Genomic DNA, 23,625 nt, shown 5'->3' with positions numbered 1-23,625 from the left:
CAGTAATTTTTTCTTCAGAGGCTGTCTCCTCAAACTCTCCACCCATCTAAAAGACAGGTCTGTAAAGCAGAAATTAGGTTTCTTGCAAGTAAGATTTTGACAGCACTAGACTGATAATGAGTGTAGGGTTTTAAGAGACGGGGGACTAATCCAAGGGAAAGGACTTGCCTACACAACAAAACTGGGCAGTGTTTGGACAAGGTTGCGTGAGAGGAGAAAGTACCTCACAGTGGGAGGCAGTCCAGAGGCTCACAGAGGGAGCCACCATCCAGAAGAGAGAGGGGAAGGGAACTCCTGGGGGTGAGGGAATCAGTGAATCACTTTTAGGTGATATCACTCAGTGGCACCATGGGGAGCCCCAGGGTCAGAAGGGCTATAGGGATGTGAGGTCTTATAACCACAAGGCTGGATCTTAATGGCCAGCAGATGCCAGTGAAGTTTTGCAGTGTTAGAAAGAAGGAAGGTTCTAAATGGCTCAACATCTGCTTTTTTTCCCTGCCATTTTAAAAATAATTGAATGTGTAAAACTAAGAGGTTGCAGCCTACAGTGAAGACACAATCTAGGGGCTAATACACAGAGGCCATCTTTGGCTCATTTATGTAACAATAATTTTTTTAAGGGGGGAGGGGAAGAGGGCGAGGGGAGAGAGGATCTTAAGCAGGCTCCACACCCGGTGAGGAGTCCGACTCAGGGCTCAATACCAGAGTCGGGCCCTTAACTGGCTGAGCTACCCAGGCATTCCTTTTTTTTTTTTACAAAGAACCAACCTCAGAGATCTTTCCATTGCTTAAGAAGTAGCAATTAACAGGCGTTTATGAAAGTTATGGAGGGACACCTGGGTGGCTCAGTTAGTTAAGCATCTACCTTCGGCTCAGGTCATGATTCCCAACTGAAGTCATTTTGAAAACATCATTCTTAATTTACTGATTCTAATTTCTATCAGCAACCATTCAACAACAAAAGGTTTAAAAACCACCATAGAGCACATATCATCCTCTTATACAACAGAACAGAAAAGATGTTTTGAAACCAGTTCATCATTGCATAAGACTTTATTACAAAATGCTGGACATGAGAAGGTTCCAAAGGAACACTCGAACATGGGAAAGAATGGCAGAATTTTCCATAGGATTTTACCTGAAGGGGTCAGCCAAAGTTCTTCTGGTTTGGGGAATACAGCAGTCCCCCTCATCTGTGGGGGGATACGTTTCAAGAATCCCCAACACCAGACGGTACCAAACCCTATATAGATTGTTTTTTTTCTATACATACATATCTATGATAAAGCCTAGTTTATAAATTAGGCACAGTAAGAGATTAACAACAATAACTAATACTAAAAAAGAACAATTATAATAATATGCTGTAATAAAATCCCCCTCAAAATATCTTGTTGTTTTGGACTCAGCCTTCCTATGATGATGCGAGATGATAAAATGCCTGTGTGGGGAGAGGAAGTGAGGGGAGTGATGTAAGCGTTGGAACACGTCATGAGGCTATTACTGACCTTCTGACACTATGTCAGGAGGAGAATCATCTGCTTCCAGACTGAGGTTGACTGCAAGTAACTGAAACCAGGGAAAGTAAAACCCTGATAACGGAGAGGGGGTGGAGGACTACTGTCGTTGACCAAAGATGGCTCTCTTCTAGTGTAAGGGATTTTTCCTACAAATTCAAAACCATTGTTTACACAATTTGAATTTGGTGAAAAGGAGTAGAGGGGGCAGTTAGGGATAGGGTCATGGGCTAGAAGGCTGGAGGGAAGCTGCTGTGGGGGCAAGACCATGCGGGAGACACGTTCTCAGTCCCTCTGTGTGTGTGTCTCAGAGCGAGGACATAACTTTATTCTCAAGATGGGCAAAATCATAACCAGAATAATTTCAGGCCTTAAGAATATGTAGGAGAAGGGAGATACAATTTTTCTTTTAAGTTTATTTAAACTTTTTAGAGAATGAAACCCAAAGAACAGAAATGGATTAAAATAACTCCACACACCTTGGAGACATTTACATTAATTTCTCAAAGTGAAAAATTATGCCTGGTTAAAACAATGAACTAGATACATCTTAGGGAAAAAATGAGGACACATTTTTTTAAATTTAGGTAACTGAGTCCCTAAGCAAGGAAGGTTGGTTGAGGAAGATAATTTGCCTCAATCGTTGTGATTGCAATTTAAATTAAATTAGAGAACCTGAAAAAATACCTAATACAATTACTGAGATATGAAAATTCTTCTACTCCTTTCTTCCTTCCTTTTGCCAAGAGGAAAAGGAACCCACTGTTCCAGGACAAAAGCAACACAAGTTCCAGGAAAATACGAATTCTTTCTCCTCCTTCCCTCAGCTCCATTAGGCTGTTCACGCTGCAGGTTGAAAAGCTCAGTGCTGGGGTAACTAAAATCGGCTCTAAAAGAAACAAACATTTACGAGGGAATGTTGTTAGTGGACAATGTAAATGTGTTTCCTGTAAGTCAACACTAGTGCCAGGGTACCTACCATGGTCCCCACTCCATGTGATATTTGGTCGAGGTAGGAACTGCCTGTCATTTTTACATATTCTGTAAAACTCTGATTTACAACACTGGATAAATTCTGTTCTAAAGCAACTATACTCAGTTATTCTCACTGTGATTTCTTCTTTGCTGCCTTTGAAGTTAATATGAATATATTATTCAAGAAGCCAAACATGTGTTGATTATTTCAATTGTGTTATAGATGGTCAGAATATTACATCTCATGGGGACTACTTGAAAACTCATAAAAACAAATTGGAAAGGGCCCTTTTTAAGCAAATGAAATAAAACAAACAGGTTTTCTTTTTGTTTTAATTGTACGAATTTGTAAATCCATATTAGCAATCCCTATTACTAGTCTGCTGAGGTCTCTGGGAACAGCTAGATACAGCTCGTTGTTTCTTATTTTACTTATTTATACAAGTACTTTCCTATAGGAGTCCCTTTTGAGATTGTTCTCACCTGTGTTTTATACTTGCCTCCTTTCTTTCTGTTTCTTATTCCATGCCTTCATTCCTTCTCATCTCACTCACCTGCAATAGCTGATTTTCCACCTCTAAATTAGCCCCATAATGTCACTTGCTGTTTAAAAATTCTTCAGTGTCTGCCTAGTTTTCAGGACAAAAGTCAAGCAATAACATCGGCCTCAAATTGTAAAGGGCCAACCTTATTCTGAAGTCTCATTTCTTTGTCACTTTGCTAAAGAAAAATCATTCGTACTGTTCATGACACTCATTAAAGATGGTAAGGAAGACTTTATTTAAGAGGGACCTCTACAATGAGTCTTTGGGAGTGGGGGGAAGAGATGAAGCTCACCTTCTTCTCTTTTTTTTAAGATTTTATTTATTTTTGTGAAAGAGAAAGAGAGAAAGTGCCATGAGTGGGGGGAAGGGCTGAGCAGGGAGCCTGATGTATGATTCAATCCCAGGACCCATGACCTGAGCCAAGAGCAGACGGTTAAATGACGGAGCCATTCAGGCACCCTGCAGCTCACCTCTAAACACAAGGGCAAGTAGTGATTTATAGCCAAGGTCTGTGGTTGGAAAATTACTAAGAGGAAGCATCAAGTCTTCAGGGATTCTTGCTAGACTGGCTCAAGTGGATTCTTGCTGCTGAAGGCGGGCCAGGATGAGAAGGCGCTGAGCTGGGGGATGTAGAATTTGATCAGATATGGAGGGTGATCAGGTTTTAAGGGTGGAGATTTTCCCTAAATTAACTCAGTAGAATTCTTGCTAAAACTGGACTAGGTGAGCTAAGAACAGAGCTCAAGGTCAAGGACTAGTCAAGAGGAGACCCATTGTCACTCATTTCTTTTTCGCTCCCACGCTGGTATTCTTTGCAACACAAAATTCTTTCATTGTATTCCACGGATTCATACCATATGGTGGTAAACATGCTATTTCCTCAGCCTGAAATTTTCTTTCTACCTGCAAATAGTTTGCTCCTACTTATCTTTTAAAATTCGGCTTAAATATCTCCTTCTCTTGGAAGTCCTCTCTGACCCACAAGTCCAGTTTGGTTGCTCCTCTTCTGGGCATCCCTTCATTCATTCAACAAGTGTTTATTTAGTGCCAACTGTGGATGATTCCAGGATGGAGGCACTGAAGATGTGGTGGGAAACGACATGAATGAAGCTCATGGATTCATCTGTCACACTTAATAATTAGTTGTTAATTTAGCTGCTTGTCTTTTCCTATTGCCATTAGTTCTGTGAGAGAAAGGCCATGTTTTATTAAACATTGTGTCTCTAGAACCTGGCCCAGAATATGATATGTACTAATACTCCACGTTCAGTGTAAATATTTGTGGAAGGCAAGAATTAATGAGGGTAGGAAGTAAGAATAGAAGGTGTTGGGGAAATCAAGTTAAAAACAAACCCTCATGCTGTATTGGTTTTCTAGGGCTGCTGTAACACAGTGCCACAGCCTGGGCGATTAAGCAATAGAAATTTATCGTCTCTCAGTCCTTGGAGGTTGGAAATCTGAGATCAAGGTACTAACAGGGTTGGTATTTTCTGAGGCTTTTCTCCTTGGCTTGTAGATGCCCATCTTCTCTCTGTGTCTTTACATGGTCTTCCCTCTGTGCGTGTCTGTGTCCAGATATCCTCTCCTTACAAGGACTCCAGGCAAATTGGATTAGAGCCACCCAATGGTCGCTAAATGGCATCATTTTAAATTACCACTTAAAAAACCCTATCTTCAAATATAGTCACATTGTGAAGTATTAAGAGTTGAGACTTCAACATATGGATTTTAGGGGGACATAATTCTGCTGATAACACCTGTCTACTTCTATGAATGTAGAAGAGATAGAGAAAGAAAGCGGCTTTATTATTGAACACATATTAAATTAGCATGTGATGCACATCATATGTAATCTACTACAGATTTATATGGCCAAGCAGATACAACACATTCCATACATGTTCTTAAGAGGAGCACTAACTAGTCCTCAGCTGAGAGGGGTGGCCGCACCATTTGGCAAAGAGTTCATTCTAAATCCCCTTGGTGAGGTGGCCATCTGTGTTTGCTAACTGCTTTTTCTAAAGCAAAGATACATTTCCCTTATCTTTACAATAGGAGGTAGTTTTGCGACATGGAATAAAGCACCCATCGGAAGTTAGGCTCCTATCTTCCCACAGCAACCAAGACATGGGAGCTCCATCTTCCATGATGGTTGTATTTTGAAGAGGGGGCTTCCAGGTCCATAAGAAAACATCCCTCTGCTCTAAAACTGGACAGAGGCTTATTTAGCCTTTTTAAAAGATTTATGTACATCTCAAAGGGGCAAAAAAAAAAATTGACAGTAAAATTTCTAAAGTAAAACGCTGAAAGTAAAGGGGGGGAGTCTGTTCCTTTATTTTCCACAGGTAGAATTAAACCTTTTATTTTTAACTTGTACTTGCCCTTACAAAGACAGAAACCGGAGGTGTCGGACACCAGGTGTTTCTTTCTCTTCTCTCAGGTGATATTCATGAGGTGGGACGTTCATACACACGGCACCATCCCCGGGTAAGCCCACAGGTCCACTCAAAACCACGGTGCTCATTTCAACTCTGTCCTCCCATCGCTGCTGTTCAGAGAGCACAATAGAACTTTAGTTACGGCAAGCATGGTTTACCCATTCTGGCTCATGAACATGGGAGACGTTCACATACGTTCATAATTTAATCATTTATGGCAACAATTTAACTGCTTTGCCCTTTTAAACTACTCCATGGCATCGTACTTGAGAACTATGAAAAATGACACAAAATAAAAAAAGGAAAAGAAGAAGCTGTGGTCTTTGTCATTAGAATTCATTTAGAACGTGCATTACTAACCTCTTCTTTCCTGTAAAAACAAGAGAAAGGAAAATGAGGAATTACGTAGATAAATCATCACACTGATAAGGTACTACGCAATTATCCCAGCCTCAGATAAGTTCCGAATTTCTCCAGCGTTCCACTCTCCAAAGGCAATGCTGCTTCGGTCACAGTAACAAAGAATGTCAAGAAGCATGTAAAGATAACACGTTTTTTCCCTGGAACCGGATACTTGTGCAAACACAGTAAACATTTTTTTAAAAATGATATGAATTATGCATAAAAAGAGAGTAGCAGGAAAGTATAGAAAGCGTGGTGATCAGTAGATGGTGGGATTATAGACAATTTTTTAAATATTCTTGTTTTCTAAATTTTCTAAAATAACATGTAAAATAATTATAACAATACTTTTGTTAACATTTGAACAATGAGAATTGCTAATTCCATGATTTTCTGGGTCATTTTCCCTAATTCTATGTGCTGGGAAAAATAAGTATACATAGAATTGTTTATCTCCACTCCAATGTCTGTTGTCTTTTGGCAACATGAAACATTTAGTTCTAAAGAGCAGCTGCTGAAGAGAGTAAATAGTCATTATCGGGGTTGTACTTATTCTTCATGATTTCCGCCATGATCTTGAAGACAGTCTTATTTACCCCCAAGATAGCATTTGGAGGCACACATCTGGATTTTGTTATTTCCCATGTAGCTGCACTGGAGTATCAGATCCTTGAGTTCTAATTACATATTTTAGCTGTGATGCAAATAGAGGAGTCTTTGGGGTTCTTCTTTTCAGCTATTTACAAATTTTCTTGCATAATGCAGCTAGATGGAACTCCAGTAGGATGTGAAGATTCAGTAGAGCATTTTGAAAAATATCCTGGAAGAGTAGGATGATGTATGCCTTACATGTCATCTGAATCTGTTTCTGGACTACGTGTTAATTATGCATTTCTGAAAACAGGTGGAATGGCCAGACTAAACTGCAAGGCCATTAACAAAAGCCCAGGAGTCTGTGAAAATGTGGATCTACAAAAGGCCACCCTCTTAAGGGCTAGTTGAACAGCCACGAGTTCCATCAGTTGGACTGAGCTGGGAGTGCCCTGCTCTACCAGAGAGGTGCCTGATGCTGCTGGACCATGAGTTGCATTGCTTATGATGCCCTCAGTGAAGAACACTGACTCCCATCTCAGACAGTTGGTCCCAAGGGGCTCACCAAGTAGCCCAGAGAGGAAGAAGTGGGGGTACCATTCCCAATTCCACAGGACTCTCAGGCAAGGGGGGTGAGCATGGCAGAAGTAACACCCTCCTGTAATTTGGAAAGATCCTTGATGTTGTTTGAGCCCTGTCCTGAAGGTAAAATTTCCATTTTACCAAGAAGGCATCAGAGGCTTTGCTGAGCTTCTGCTGGGAGGCATGTCCAGCCCAGGGCACTGTAGGAACTTGAATACTGAGTAGTAATGAGTGGGGGCTGGTTAGAACCTTGGTTTCCAAAAGAGCCCAATAGGATGCCAAAAATTGGCACTCAAGAGGAATGTACTGGGCTGCCACTGAAGTGAGCACTTAGTCTAAAACCCCACAGGAAGTCAGATAGATTCATGTTTGGTCCAGAGACTCCAGGAGGTATGGTCAAGTGTGGCCAAGGATTCAACTCAAGAGGTAGAGCCAGGTGGGAGTAAAGTTGAGGCTTGCTGGAATGCCCATTAGGCAGCTTCTAAAGTGTACTGTTGGGCCTCAAACCCATGGAAGCTGGTAGAATTGTGGATGATTGCATATACAGGGCAAAGAGTTAGGAGAGAACATGAAAAGACCTAGTATATGTTGTGCCCGTCTGAGGGTAGTGAGTGGTTCAATAGTGAGCAATTAATGTTTGATGACCAGGGGAATTTCTCAGCACCTAGACAACCAAATGATGCTCAGAAACTTGACAGGTGAGGCTGTGCCTTGGATCTTGTGGGGGGTGGTTTCCAGCTACACCACCCGTACTGCTTCCTCAGAGGGACCCCTCAGCATAATGTCATCTATATAATGCCCCAAAGGGCCATTTCCCAATTGTAAGGTACTGAAATCCTGGCAGCAGAGGTGACATGCTATGGCAGGGCTGTTTAAATACCTCATTGCGAGCTGCATAAATGTGTATTAAGCCCCTTCAAAAATGAGATCAAATTGGGGTTTCTCTGTGATGAGAACAGAATCGACCACATTAGCTAGAACGGTGACCACACAGGGCACTCCTTGGGCTGCTTGTAGGTCTTCCATCCATTCTACAGCAGGGGGAATTGGATCCTTAATAGGGGAAACATAGCACTGAGGTTTCCATAATTAGTGGTGCTGGCTTAAATTCAGGCCAAATGGGGCCATTGAAAGTGGAGACTGTGAGCTTAATGATTCTGTCTCAGCATATTCTGAAGAACAGGGTGTAGATCCTCAGTGCTCAGTTTAAGTTGGTATTGGAGAGTGTTTACCATCCTGACTGGAGGAGAAAGAGGCATCAGTGTCCATTTGGTGGGTTCTATCAGGAAGGCCAAGAACTTGGGCTTGTTCCATACAGTGCGGTGTCAATGCATCCATGCCTGTAATAGGAAAGAAAGAGCCAAGGGGGCCACCACCAAAGGGAGCTGTTTGAGGCAAGTGGTACCAACATTTGCATCAAAATGGATATGTACACTTTTGGTTATTTTACTGGCAAATTTCCCAGTATGGAGAAGAGGTCCCTCTTTGGGAATGAATTTAAAGGGTCTGCCTGGAATAACAGGGACTTGGACCCCCACATCTAATTGGGCCAAAAAGACTGTGTATTTTTATTGTCCCACTGGACCACCAGAGTGCTATAGGGGAGACTATCACCAGGAGGTGGGATAAGCCCTGGGGTCCACCATTTCCTAGGGTAGAGGCTGAGGTGGCTGCCAGTCCTAAGGTTCAGGGAAGGGAGCAGAGGGAGTATCAGGGACTGGGTTGGGGCCAGAGCAGTTAGAGGGTCGCTGCATGGGAGGCAGATGGCCTGTAGAAGGGGGCGGTAGCCGGGAGAATGCTAGTTTTAGTGTCTGCAGTTTAGAGACAGGATGTTCAGAAATCAAGTGCCCAGGAACTCTGAGATTTCATAACGCTCAGCAGAGGTTTGCCTATGTAGTCTCATAAGGGGCAAAATTAGATCAGGGATTTATTAGAAAGGGAGTGGGGACCCCATTTCTTCAGGGGAAATTTGTGTGAAGGTGACCCCTGTGGGGCAACAGAGGCAAAGGGGCACAAGTGAAGTATCTGGGTATTTAGATGGGAATTTCTTCCACGTCTAGCAACCATGTCAATACTCTCCAGTACCTTCTGAATGATTTTGGCAGTTTCAATAAAATGTAATAGAACTGCCCTATAATTAGGGAGAGTACTTTGTAAAAAGATTCTCTGGACTCAGAGTCCAATAGGGCCCCTTCAGGATTAGAAATGAAGACGGAGTCATTTGGGTTAGCGTGGTTGTCAAAAAGATAGGAAACACGAAGTGTTAGAGAGGATATGGAGGAAAAGGGAACCCTAGTGCACTGATGGTGGGATTGTAAGTTGGTTCAGCCACTATAGAAAATATTTTGGAGATTATTTAAAAAATTAGAAGTAGAACTGCCATACGATCCAGCAATCTGACTTCTGGGCATATATCTGAAGGCAATGAAATCCCTATCTCAAAGAGATTTCTGCCCTCCCACATGCATTGTTCATTGCAGCATTATTCGCAATAGCTGAGACATGGAAATAACCTCTGTCCATTGATGGGCGAAAGGATAAAGAAAATGTGGTCCATAGATGCAATGGAATATTATTTGGCAGTAAAAAAAAGAAGAAAATCCTGCAATTTGCAGCAACATGGATTCACCCTGAAGGCATTATGCTAAGTCAAACAAGTCAGAGAAAGACAAATACTGCTTGTATTTGTTCACTTATAGGTGAAATCTTAAAATGTTGAATTCTTTGAAGTAGATGATAGAATGGTGGTTGCCAGGGGCTCGGGGAGGGGGTGGGAGACATGGAGAGATGTTCAAGAGGACAAACTTCTGGGTATAAGATGAATAAGTTCCGGGGATCTACTGTACAGCGTGGTGAGTACGGCTAGCAAGACTGTATTATATACTTGAAAGTTGCTAAGGGAGTAGACCTTACATGTTCTCAACACACACATGCACACACACAAACACACACAATAACTATGTGAGGTGATGGAGGTGTTAAAACTAAGCTTATTGTGGTAGTCTTTTCACAATATATATGTATTAAATCATAACTTTACATGCCTTACACACATACAATGTTATGATGCAATTATATCTCAATAAAGTTGGTTGCAAAAGAGACTAAAGAAAAAAGATCCAACTCCATGTACTGATTTATTTTTAATTTTTTAAAAGTAATATGTACACCCAACATGGGGCTCGAACTCATGCCCTGTGAGATCAAGAGCTCCACGCTCTCCCTGTGGAGCCAGCCAGGCACCCTTCCATATGCTGATTCAAATTTGAATTTTTCACTTAATACACAATTTTGAACATCTTCCTAGTTCAATAAATGTAGGATTCATTATTACTTTTAAGATACATAGTACTTCATTGTATGAAGGTACCACAATTTTTTCAACCTTCTTGTTGTACATTTAGTTAATTTTCATTTTTTTAAATCAAAATAATACTGTGGTGAATATCCTTTTAAGTAAATCTTTCTATTTATCTGCATAATTTCCTTTAGATAATTTTCTAGAGAGAAATTCCTGAATCGAGAGCTGTAATGTGTTGTGTTAAGGTGATATATATCACCTTACATATGTGAGTATGTATATATACATATACATATATGTATATATATGTAAGAATAAAAGAGGAATGACACTGCAGTGCCTGGAGTCAGAAAGGCAGGAGTTAGCACCTAAATTTACCGCTGTGTGACCTTGGGGAAGTTTCTTAACTCACTGTGCTTCAGGTTCCTCATTTATAATAATGAGAATAAATAACTGCCTGCCACATAGGTTGACATGAGAAGATGCACGTGAAGGAGCGCCTGGGTGGCTCAGTCGGTTGGGCGTCCAACTCTTGACGTCAGCTCAGGTCATGATCTAAGGGTCGTGGGATTAAGCCCTATATCAGGCTCTGCGTTGGGCATGGAGCCTGCTTAAGATTCCCTCTCTCCCTTTCCCTCTGCCCCTTCCCATCCCACCCCAACCCTCTCCCACTCTCTCTAAAAAAAAGAAAGAAAATGCACATGAAGTGCTCAGCACAGTGCCAGACAATGAGTCCTTGTCGAAATATGTGTTAATATATTTAAAATGCAGGTATTCTTGGGTACAAGAGACTATAATGCAAATGCTCTTAGAAGTAGCAGAGAGGCCCCTTCACAACTGAGTTACACTAATGAAGGCAACACACAATGGGTGAACTCAGTATAGACAGATACCACAAGAGGAAGAGGGTCTTCCAGGATAAAAGTTTGAAGGGAGTACTAGACTGCAGCCTAATCAATAGTATTAATAAGGCTAAAGATTCTGATAACAGAAGAGGGGGTAGTCAATTTTGAAATAGGAATATTGGGAAGAGGCACGACAGAGGCACAACCCTGGAGAAAAGGTGCCTGTGGATCAACATGGATGTTGGTCCCTCCAGCAGAAGTGGGTGCACCGCTATCCCAGCTGGCTGGCAATAGGAATGAAAATCACCCAGTTCAGGCCCCTTGTTCTATCTCCAGGTTTATTTAATCACCTTCTGATTATAATCTCCATTCCCATGGAAACTGTGCTATAGAGAAGAGAATGCAGCAACTGAATCTAAGTATTTCAGCCCATGTAATAGTTATATTTTAGGAATGAATAAATCGGTGTTTTATTTTGTTAAAAAAAGTTATGATAAAAATTGTATTTAAAAATGTGCATGGAAATACACTGATAACACTTGAAAGTACTTTATGAATGTTCACTATTATGTTGGCAAAAACTCACCATATTCTGAGAAAAATCTGTATAAAAGGGAAATACCTTCCTGCCTTCCTACCTTTCATATGTGTTCAGCGAGTGGTGAAGCTGGGGCAGGCACTTAGTGTTCAACAACAGACTAGTACAGGAAAGTCCTTGCTCCTAAGGATAATGATGACAACAGAAGCCATGCATAAAGATAAACCCAGATAAATCTCTCTAGAGCTGAGCCCATAGTTTAATGGTCACTTACAACTTAAAAACTAATTGAATTTTAATTTTCTCACAGATGCATTAAAAAGCAATTTATCAAAAAAGAAAAAAAGGCAGTCTATCATGACTTTTAAATGAGCTTTCAAGTGGAAACTTGAGGAGCACAGTAATAGATGCTGAATGAATTTTATTATGGTTCTGGTGTCTGATAATTCTGTATTTTATTTCCCTAAAGAAAAAACTAACATTAATTAGAATTAATTAATTAATAACAAAAATCAGATTTAACTTTAAACTATGTAAGAATTATAAATGCAGATCTTATCTCCCATCTCACCAAACATTTGTTTGGTCAGGATAGAAAATTTCAGCATTTAGATTTTTTGGTTGTTTTTAAAAAGATTTATTTATTTATTTTAGAGAGAGAGAGAAACAGAGAGACAAAGAGAGAACATGAGCAGGGAAGAGGGACAGAGGGAGAGGGAACGAATCTCAAGCAGACTCCCTGCTGAGCAAGGAGTGACCATGACCCTGAGATCATGACCTGAGCCCAAATTAAGATCAGATGCTTAACCAACTGAGCCACCCAGACACCCCCAAAAATTTCAGCGTTTGATTCAAACTCATTAAAAGATCTCAAGGACTTCATTACAGATGCATTTACCTAAATAATTAACTGTCTTCAAAACCTTTTTCAGAGACACTGTGGGAGGGATGTAGTAAAGGCGAATTTGTCTATCCAGGGATTATGACAGATAAAATATATGAAACAATGAAGCAAATGGAAAAGGGTCAGAGTTTAAATCAAGCAGGAAGAAGATTTTCAGAAGAATAAGAAGTTACTGGATCATTAGTAAGAAGAAATTTAAATTTTGTTTGGAAATACAGAATATATAGCAGTTCACCAAAATTTGGCAAAATTTGTTCAGAATTTAAATGCACTTCTTATATTAACTGAAGCCATTATCTTTATCAGTTATACAAAAACTGTAAGATCCAGGTGTAAGTTCATATAAATATGAATGTCCTTTAAAGTTTTTAAAACAAACGTAACATATATTTTAACCATGAAGCAAAAGCCCTGTAATCTTTGCTGTTATGTCCTTATAGTACCTATTTATTCACTTTCTCTACTATCCCCTAAACTATACCACTTGAAAGGGAACATGAGTTCACCTTCCCCCAAACCTGTTTACATGGTTCTTTCAAGATCATGGCATTTGGTGGTAAAAGATTTACTTCAGTCATCACCTTGAATCACCTATAATCAAATGCTAATAGAAAATAAGTGTTGGTTGACCATGTAGTTGTCACCTTAGGGCTTTTGAGTGAATATAAGAAATATAGTGTTTTGTTGATTGTTTCTAAGAGGAATCAACTTAGAGAAAGAAAATTTGAGTTCAGGTTCGTTCAAGTAAAAGGCCAGAGCTTCTAGGATTGCCCTAAAAGAAATCTCTGTTTCCTAGACCTGCAGGATCAGGATTTCTGAAAACTAAACTCAAAATCTAATCCTGGAGTTGGTAAAATAATAATGCAAGATGAATCCCCACTCTCACTGAGTTTCTTAGGTTAACGTTGGGGCATCGATTATCAAAGATTGGATTTCTGAAAAATTGGGATGATAAAATGAGAGCAGATTCTGATGAAGCTGAGATAATCAAACCCTAAATTCTGTCAAGCCACCCTTGCCAGTAGGAGCTTCCCCCTCTCTCCTGTTTTAGGAAATTAGTGTGCTCTTACCTGTAGAGACTCTACAGGTCTGTGAGGTAGGTGTCTTGCACAGATTTCTAATTCTCCTCAAGACTTCCTTCCATTACAGCACAGATCTTCAAGTGCAATTCACTAGTGAAAGCTCCATTCTTGTGCAAAACTTCCAAGTAGCTCTTTTTGTTCTACATTTATGTATAACCTGACAACCCAGACTTACCAGACAGCTTAAGAAACCCCATGTGTTAAAGACTAAACTAAATAAATAGGAAACCACTGTCTCAAAACTGACATTAGCAACAAAAATAAAGCATAAACTAAAACAATTTGAAAAAAACAAATGATGGAAGAGAGTAGGAAAACAAAAAGAAAGATAATATATCCACGGAGCAAGAAAGGAGTTCTACACAAAGAGCAGTCAGAGAATAAGATGAGCTCATGGGAATTAAGTATATAATAGCAGAGATGAAAAATAGTAAAACATTTTGAAAGATAAAGTAATATCCCACAAAATAGATAAAAAGGCAGATATGTTAATAGGAACAAAAGGATACAGAAACTAGAGGATTAGCTCTAGAAGACAAACTTCTATAAAACAGGAAATTAGAAAGAGAGAATAAAGAAAACAAAAGGGAGAAATTGTCAAAAAGAGTTCAAGAAAAATTTCCAGACCTCAATGACTTAAGTTTCCATATTGAAAATGTCTACAGAGATGCCTTATAAAATAAATGAAACAAAACCACAGGAGTATATCATTGTGGTATTTTAGAAGATTTAGAAGAAGAAATTCTAATTACTAACAAGAAAAAAGAAAACAGGTTAAAATCATGGGACAAAATGGAATTAATTTCTCATAGAAACACTTGAAGCAAGGCAACAATGAATCAAGGTCCATGCATCCTTTATCTGGCAGCTACTGGAAGATGGGTTCCACTAAAATAAGAGGACATCCAGAGAGGATGAAAAAGAGACATGAAATACACAAGAAAAATTCAGGGAGTCCCCAGGATTATGGTCCAAACGCTCTTAGGATGATGACCTGGTCAGCAGACCCAGAGAGCAAGCAGTTCATATGGGACTAGGTCAGGAGGCTTCAGGAAAGTGTCCTCCAAAAGATGAAATTACTAGAATATATCCAAGTGTTTCAACTTAATGACACAAGAGTTACACAAACAGAAGACACGTTGGAGTTGGATTAATTACAAGTACATAGAAAACCAAGCAATCAAATAGTAGATGATTCCAGGGAGAAAAAATGTACAAGTCACCATGGTATACTGCACTTGGCTTGGTACTAAATACCTAACTAGCCACAATGCTGATCTACAGTATTGGGAAAATGGAGAAATAATAAGCATGCTGCCAGGGTAGATAATGATAGAGAAAAGGAAGTAAGCCCTCAGCTTTCATAGTGCCAAATTCATAGATTATGCCTAAAACAGAAAATTTAGGGATTGCTGGTCTCATTAGATTACACAGAGGTAAAAAACAGAAGAATTAAAATTGTTGCCTGGAGGGTGAGATGGAGGTGAGGGGTGTAAGGGAGCTCTTTTCTTGGTAAGCCAGGTGGAACTATTTGACTGCTTAAAATATGTGCTTGAAGAACTTTGTAGAGCTGTTTGGCTCAGTATGTGCATGTATAGGTTTGAGAAAAGTTTAAAAAATTAAAGACACAATTTATTCATGAATGATTAAACATTTCTTATCCTGCCTAAGTGAAGTTTTAGGAGATTAAGCACATACCAAGATAAATGAGTGGATAATTATAATCAGATATATTATGGTTCACATAATTTAATCTAAACGTTACTCATCTTAAACTCAGTAGTTTGAGTGAATCATTAATAATGCACAGATGACACTAAAAAAGGAAGAACTTGTTTTTTAAGTCATTCATCTATTTTTTTGTCAAATTATTTAGGGAATGATTTTTTTAGATATCATCATTTGTTGTAGTCTGATGGGGGGGCTTCCCCATACATCCTGACACTCAGGACAATTTATCTTTGATCCTCTGGGTCAAAGTTGGATATCCCTAAGACCCTAATATAGATGTGTGAATTTCACCGTATTTTTATACATTATTCTTCCCTCTCAATCAGTAGGGTTTGTGACCATTGTAGCTTTTCTTTTCTCGTCCCTATAAATGTTGGCCAACTTGAAAGTCTAACATCAAAACATAATGAGTGTAATCGAGTGTTGGAAAGAAAAGCCATCTGAAAATGGTTATTCCCTCTCACCCCCAACTAATGTATAGGTTCTGGCAAAAATGTTCCTTCTGTTATTTTTAAGACTGCCTAAGACTGAATAGTTCCCTCACTGAACAAGCTATGGAGAATGAATATATCCAGGTCACAGTCAACCTGGTCCTCAAAGACCTCCTAGTTTATTTGATTAACTTCAGCCAAAAGACAAATTATATAGTTATGTGACATCTGAAAGTGACTTTGATAAAACTGGGTACATGGTGACCTAGAAACCTTTAGACTTTGTCGGATAGGAGTAAGAGTAACAATGTAAATCCCTTTTCTCTCTGTGGTCGATACTCACTGGATCAAAATAACCATTATGTTATGCTGTGTGCTTCTGTCTGCCCTGGCTCCTTTCATTTAAACAGAGGCCCCTTTGGAAATTCCATTTTCTCCTCTTCAGCTTTGTTTCCTAGAGAGAACTTTTTTTGGCCATGCTGTCTTGCATGTATTCTGTCCTTCCTTTTGGACAGACTTTGGAGCTGCAACTACTCATGGTTCCCATAGGAGTGACTGGTAAATTTGGTGTTTATTAACTCAGCTGAATTAGGATTTATTGTTTTCTTTTCTGAGATGTCTTAAAGAAATACATAGGGAAGTCTAAAACAAGTTCATCAAATCGAAACATTAGTTTCTTAACAAGCAATATTGAATAGGTTTAACCCCATATAAAGACCATGCAAATCCATTAAGGTAAAAAAACCCTTCCTTTACTTAGCTCTTCCTCCCTTTTATCCACCATTATTTCTTACTGCATATATTCTTTGCATGGCACAAGGACAGTGGAGTTTCTTCTTCCCACAACTGCGGCATCCTTGCCTCCTTTACAAAGCTGGAAATCCTTACACAGGTATATTTACTGTCTCCAGAGACCCTGGTGATAATTTCTATTGAATTATCTAATGTCTAATTAGTCCATTCATGGAGGTAAAAGCCCAAGCTTCTCTCTAAACAGATTTAGAGTCTAGATCAATACTTTACGAAGAGGACAATTCACTTAATAAAGAGATATCTAAGAATAAAGAAAAGTTTGTTATATCATAGGTTTGACTATTGTTTCTCCAACTAATTTCGTCTATTTCTGTTGGATATAGTTTGAACAGTGATTTGGGAGATTTTGTTGGAGAAATGAATCCTGTGAGCTATTTGAAGTATGATAGGAAATTGCTTTTCTGCTTTTCTAAAATTGGTCAGAATGAAAGAATCAAGAATAAAAGAATAAGTTGAACATATTCAATTTCTTTTACTATCCAGAGTTAAATATTTGTAAAATATTTGGAAAAATGAAAGAGCTTATTCCATCCATATATGAACAATTTGGGCTGCTGATGACAATGCAGTGATTTGCTTCATTTATTGCCTGATTCCTTGGGCATCAGATTTTTTTTTTTTAAGATCTATTTATTTATTTTGGGAGGGAGGGGGCAGAGGGAGAGAGAACCCTGAAGCAGACTTCCTGCTGAGCACGCAGCCCCACATAACTATATCTCAGGACCCTGAGATCATGACCTGAGCTAAAATCAAGTATTCTCAGCCCAACCACCTGAGCCACCCAGGTGGCCCCTGTGCATCAGCTTTTAAAAAATGAAATTGCATTTGTCATTGTACTTCATGCAAGCAACTCGTGCAAAAGTTACCTGCTGACAGTCTCATGAATACTAACATCACAAATATATAACATGTCTCAAGCAAGGATGAGCCCAGGGAAAGGGACAATAATATCATTTACATTTCACTGAAGTAGTCTTTGAATTTTACTCCATAGTCCCCAATATTCTATGAAGTTTTTCTTTTCTTTTTTCAGTAACATAACTGAAACTTAGGGCAGCTTAGAATGTACTTGCAAATCGATCCCAGACCAATGTTCTATTAACTCTAATGATGCTAGTGGAGAGTACCGCTTGTTGTCCTGAGGATTCTGGGAAGTCCAAGGGAGAGACAACTCAGGAACCCAAAGCCTTTAAGAAGCTTCTCAATGGCATTTTCATCAGGTATAAGACCATTCCCCTACTTAAACATGGACAAAAATCACTCATAAAATTCTTCATATTTTATTCAGCAAATGATCCGTTAGAATAATTTCCTAAATTTAGGATTTTTTTTTTAACTTCAACTTCATCATTAATGGGTGTTTCGTAAAAAAAGCAAGCCTTTGTATCTAACACCAAGTCGCAAATTCAGTACATTTGATTTATTATAAGAAAATATTGAGCACCTACTGTGGGATGACCTGCTCAGGTGGAAGCTGGCAGCGTGGGTGGTGAAAGGATTCACCCAAGACAGAACAAAGGAGATAGAAATTTATTACATACACGGCAAGGGAGCAGTGGGAAGGGCAGCAAAGGAGAGACTGACAGGAGGCGGGGGGGGGGGGGCAGGGATGGGGGCTGTTGTTCAGAGGGGAAGGTGAAGAGGTATGGGAACATATGGAATTTTCCTTTTTTGGCACCTGTGCCTGCTTGTAAGTAGCCTATTGGTCAGCTAAGGTTTGTAGATAGTTTGAGGTGGGTTGCCTAATGAGCCTGTTTGCATTTAGCCCCAGTGGTCACTGTGGGCCTTTTTACTTTCCAGGTTTCCATTGCTCATGCCTGTTTCCTAAAAGCGGTCTCTACACCTGCCCTACCCAGATGCTATACTAGTACCTGTAAAGTGATAGGTCTAGCACAATGGTCATCCTCCAGGATTTGGGGGTCCAGTGTTTGCTACTGACATGGACCCTAAATTTGCCATCCTACACACTAAATGCAATAAGATTGGCTTCGAGGTGTTAAAAAACGAAAATCAGCTGAGTACATTTAAAGATCTAATTGGCTTTATTCAGTGATGCATGAACTGGGCAACATCCCATCTAGCAAATGGGAGGGAGCTCCTGGGGAGTCATACAAATGAAAGGTCTCTATAGGCAGATGGAAAATGGGACGAGGAGGTTATTAGGAAAAGAAAAGAAAAGATGGTTTCAGGCAGCATCAGCTTCCCTTACGGGGAAAGACAGGAGGTCTCATCATGCAGATTATCTCACTAGGGCTGATCAGGAAATTCAAGACTGATTGGTTTAAAATTTCACTCCTAGGAGAGGCTGAAACTGCAATTAGATTAGGCATTAAGTCTTGGTGGAGCTTAGCACAAGTGACTCCATTTGGGGCCTGTTGTTTCTTTTTAACAGATGCCTCCAATGAGACTCAGGGGAGAGACCCCCTTCCATGTGCTGAGGATACTCTGATATTTACAAAGCCTTCACAGAGGCAATACTGGAGCAGGGACTTCAGGAATGCTATTTATATGCAGAGAAAACTAGAAAATTTCTGAACTGATCCTTTAAGGAATTTGATGTGGGGAACAAAGGCAAAAGAAAAAAATTAAATTTCCTTACTACTTACAGCCCGTGGACAAGTCCTTGAAATAGGCAGAGTGACCTTCCTCTGGGAGCTCAGCTGTCTCAACGTTGACCTTTTTCTAAGGGCAAAAGACAATCTTGGCTTCACATTGTCCTGACCCCGCAGGATCCCGTGAGTCTACTTTAAACATACAGAAATCCTTTCAGAAACTTGCTTTGTTTCTACCCCTCCCCAAGATATATGTGAGCAATCGTCCCCCAAGCATCTAGCCCACTGATAGACATCTGAAGGGTCTTATGACTGAGGTTTTGCTTAACAGTAATAAAGGACCTTTTCCTAAAAATAGCTAACCCCCTCAGGGTGCTGGAAACCTTGTTTCTAAAATACCTTGGAGGGTTGTTCTGTCTCTAAGCTCCTCCAAACCTGAAAGCATCTAATCAATAACACATCACAACCCCAGTGCAGCACGTCCTGTCCCTGAGCTTTAATAAAACCACCTTTTTGCACTGAAGACATCTCAAAAATTCTTTCTTGACAATTTGCTCCAAACCCCAACATTTCCACATCAGTATTCATCTTATTTCTTATATCAGTTAACATGTCAACAATTTGGGAAAACTAGGTTGCTCCTCTTATATATGAACAAATAATAATATTGTTACTTTATATGGAATAAAATATACGTCAGTAATAGAGGCATTATCCTCAATTTTTTTTTCAGAAAAATCATCTTCATTTACCTAAAGTCCAGCTATTTTCCCCAACTTCAATATGATTCAAATTAAATAAGTTATTTCCCATGGAATGTCAGGCAGTCCCTGTTTTTGCAGGCTAATGTAATGGACAAATAGCATCTAGGAAAGGACATCTATAAATAATGATGGAGTCCAAAGAAGTAATTATGGAAAGGCAATCTTGAAGTATTCGTCTATGTAGGAGTGCAATATATCATATGAATCTTCATTTTAAGTGGCAAAGGTACAATAGATTTTGGACACTGATTTTTTTATACGAGCAATTTCAAATAAATCATCCTCTTGATCTTTGTCAACTGCATAGAGTTTTAAATCATGTACTTATTCTAGCTCCTAAATCATAGGAACGTTTTACTTGACTTGATAAATTACCTGGATCAATACGTACCATCACTGCGTATGTGTGAGCCAAGAGGGAGTCGAAGCTCTGAAAACCGGGGTGCACAGCTGCCTTAGTCCAATTCCCTTACAGTGATGATTGACGCACTTTCACAATTCCAAAGGTCATTGAAGGTTGTGTTTGTGTGCAAATTTGGGGAGGCCAGGAGCTCAGAAGTGAACTCGAGGCAAGGTTCTGCCATCATCATGTGTTATCAAAGGATCTGCTAAGCCTTAAACATGAAACTGCCCATTCTCAACAAATGATTTCTTCAAGGGACAAAAAGGAACAGTAGTTGGGAAAATAAAACCTAAAGCAATGTTGGCAGCTTGAAAAAAGTACATGCAGATGATTTCAGCAGAGACCAAAGATAAGTATGCTGTTCATTAGAAATTTCATGAGTTTCTTTTCCTAATATGAAGTATTAACACTCAACCTGTTTTTACTTCGAAGAAACAGGACTTAATGAAGACACACTTTTGGGATATTTCAGATGGTAAAGTAATAAGCCCATAGCGTAGACATTGTTAAAAAGAGAACAAACAAGCCCAAACTGGAATCCTTTGTCCCCAAGGACAACAAACCCAGGCTTACTTGCTGTTTCATCCTATTCCCAGAATGTAACCTTTTAAAAGTCAATCTGAATTTCCTGATCAGCACTAGAGAGGTCATCTTCATGATAAAAACTCTGCCTTTTCTTCCCAAGACCAAAGATGTCCTGGCCTGAAACCATCCTTACTTTTGTTTTGCTCATAACTTCTTGCTCCAACCTTCTTCCCATAAAACCTTCCCTTACCTAGGGTCCCTTGGAACATCTCTCTACTTGGTAGATGGGATGGTGCTGATCCATGAATTGCTTAATAAAGCCAATCAGATCTTCCAAATTTACTTGGTTGAATTTCCTTTTCCTACCAACGTGCTAAAACAAAAAGTTCCTCTAGTTTATGGTTTCCATCAGTAAATAAAAATTAACGCCTGATGTGGGAAACAAAGGCAGAAGAAAAATTATTAAATTTCCTTACTACCTACCGCCCATTGACAAGTCCTTGAAACAGAGTGACATTCCTCTAGGGACTCCACTGCCTTGATGTTGACACTTTGCTAGGGCAAAAGGCAATCCTAGCCCAACCCCCACATCCTGGATCCTGTAAGCTTACTTTAACACATAAAAATTCCTTCAGAAATTTCCTGTATCTCTAAACCCACAAGTTCGGTAATCATCCCCGGAGCATATGGCCCACCAATATACATTTGAAGGGTCTCATGACTCAGGTTTTATTAGACGATAATAAATGACCTTTTCCCAACAATAGCTATCCCCTCAAGGTCCTGGAAACCTTGCTTTCAAAATTCCTTAGAGACTTTTGCTATCCCAAGCCCCCTCCCAACTTGAAAGTATATAATGGGCCACTCCTCATGACCCCAGTGCAGCTCTTTCTGCCCCCGGGGTCCTGTCCCCATGCTTTAATAAAATTGCTTTTTTGCACCAAGACGTCTCAAGAATTCTTTCTTGGCTGTTGGCTTGGAACCCTAACGTCTTTCCTACATCAACCCCAATAACAAACCTTATGGATTTCTAATGGGAAATAACTGAACTCAAATTAGAATTAATAACATTGGTTCTGTAATAATAGTGCCTACGTCTGTTATATAATTCGATCCTGTAGAACTTTATTATAAAGTAATTACACAGTACTTTTGCTAGCAATAAATAAAACAAAACTTTTGCAAACATTAAATGGATTGCCTAGTCCAGTGGCTTGAGTGCATTCAGATCAGTGTCAGGTTCCCCTTCTAATTCTGTACTCACTCTTTTCTGCTCATCTTTTTTATTGATTCCAGAAGGTTATCATTTCTGTAATTTGGAGCCTGTTTTTTTTCCTCAGAATTATATGAAATTTGTTTTGGGGGTGTGCTTTTGTTTTCCTTTTAAATCAGCTCCAGAAGATTTTCAATGTGACACACAAAGGCACAGAAGCCTTTCCTACACCCTACTCTTTGGCGGGTGCGGACCGATTTTCCTTCTGTGTTCGTGTATTCCATGATGCATGTCTGTTTGCCTTAATTCTTCTGCTACTTGCACTCTTTCTATGATCTTTTTAATGTCTGTATAGTCCCTCGCACCCTGCCCGTTAGTTACAACAGTGGCTCATTACGGCCCTGAGGCCCTAATTCGCAATCCCAGGAGATGTCACCCTACACATCAGATTCTCCGAGCCTGAGTGTGTGTGCGCGTGGGCGCGCGTGTGGTGTGGTGTTGCAAAACCACCCAGATGATTTGGAGGCATTTTCCCTCTTTCCTCTACCTTCTATGTCACTGATACAATGTCTCCTTTTTGTCCTTGTTAAGTGAAAATTTACTCTGCTATTTCTTAGTTCTTTTAACGTCTGAGGACATTATTCTCCTCTTGGCTGTTACTTTGCAATGCTATCTTTGCAGGGTCTCTTTTTGCCATTTTTGGAAAGTCTTTCTCTTCTACACAGTATTTCTACACAAAAAAGGAATTAGAAGCATGTACCTCAATTACTGTTCTCGATTTTAATATTGACAAATAAAACAAAAACCATAACGTCATCTTGTACTGACCACACTAGCACGGAACGAGGTTTTATTTATTTAATTTTATTTCTTTGAAGATTTTATTTATTTATTTATTTATTTATTTATTTATTTATTTATTTATTTATTTGAAGGAGAGAAAGAGAGAACAAGCAGGGAGGGGGGGTAGAGGGAGAGGGAGAAGCAGGCTCCCGGCCAAGCAGGGAAACTGATGTAGGGCTTGATCTCAGGACCCCGGGATCATGACCTGAGCTGAAGGCAGCCACGTAACCAACTAAACCACCCAGGTGCTCCTGGAACGAGGTTCTAAACTGCCTCTAGAAGCCATGGAAAGGCTTTCCTCAGGGGCCTACAGATTTCCTTGTGCTGTGGTGGTAACATGTAGGTACTAAACTGAAATTTGGCCCCAGGAACAGCTTGACCAATCTTATCCTGTGTTTTAAAATAAACTTTTAAATCCTTTATTTTCTCCATGTTCCCTAATTTCTCCTTTTTTGTGTATTTGTGTATGTGTGTGTTTACTCTTCAAAATGTCCTTCAAGGATTCTCATTCGTCAATATTCCAATTTTACACACTCATTTACCTACGGTTAGGAGTCTTTTCTAATTCTTCCCCCAACATAAGGAATGTTTAACACTTACATCTCCTTCACGAAACCAGAAGCATATCTA

The sequence above is a fragment of the Ursus americanus genome, chromosome 11 (genome assembly GCF_024610735.1).
Source record: "Ursus americanus isolate L20-20 chromosome 11, mUrsAme1.1.p, whole genome shotgun sequence".
In the NCBI taxonomy this organism is placed as follows: Eukaryota; Metazoa; Chordata; class Mammalia; order Carnivora; family Ursidae; genus Ursus; species Ursus americanus.
The sequence above is the reverse complement of the archived record's forward strand: the minus strand, read 5'-3'. Positions refer to the sequence as shown.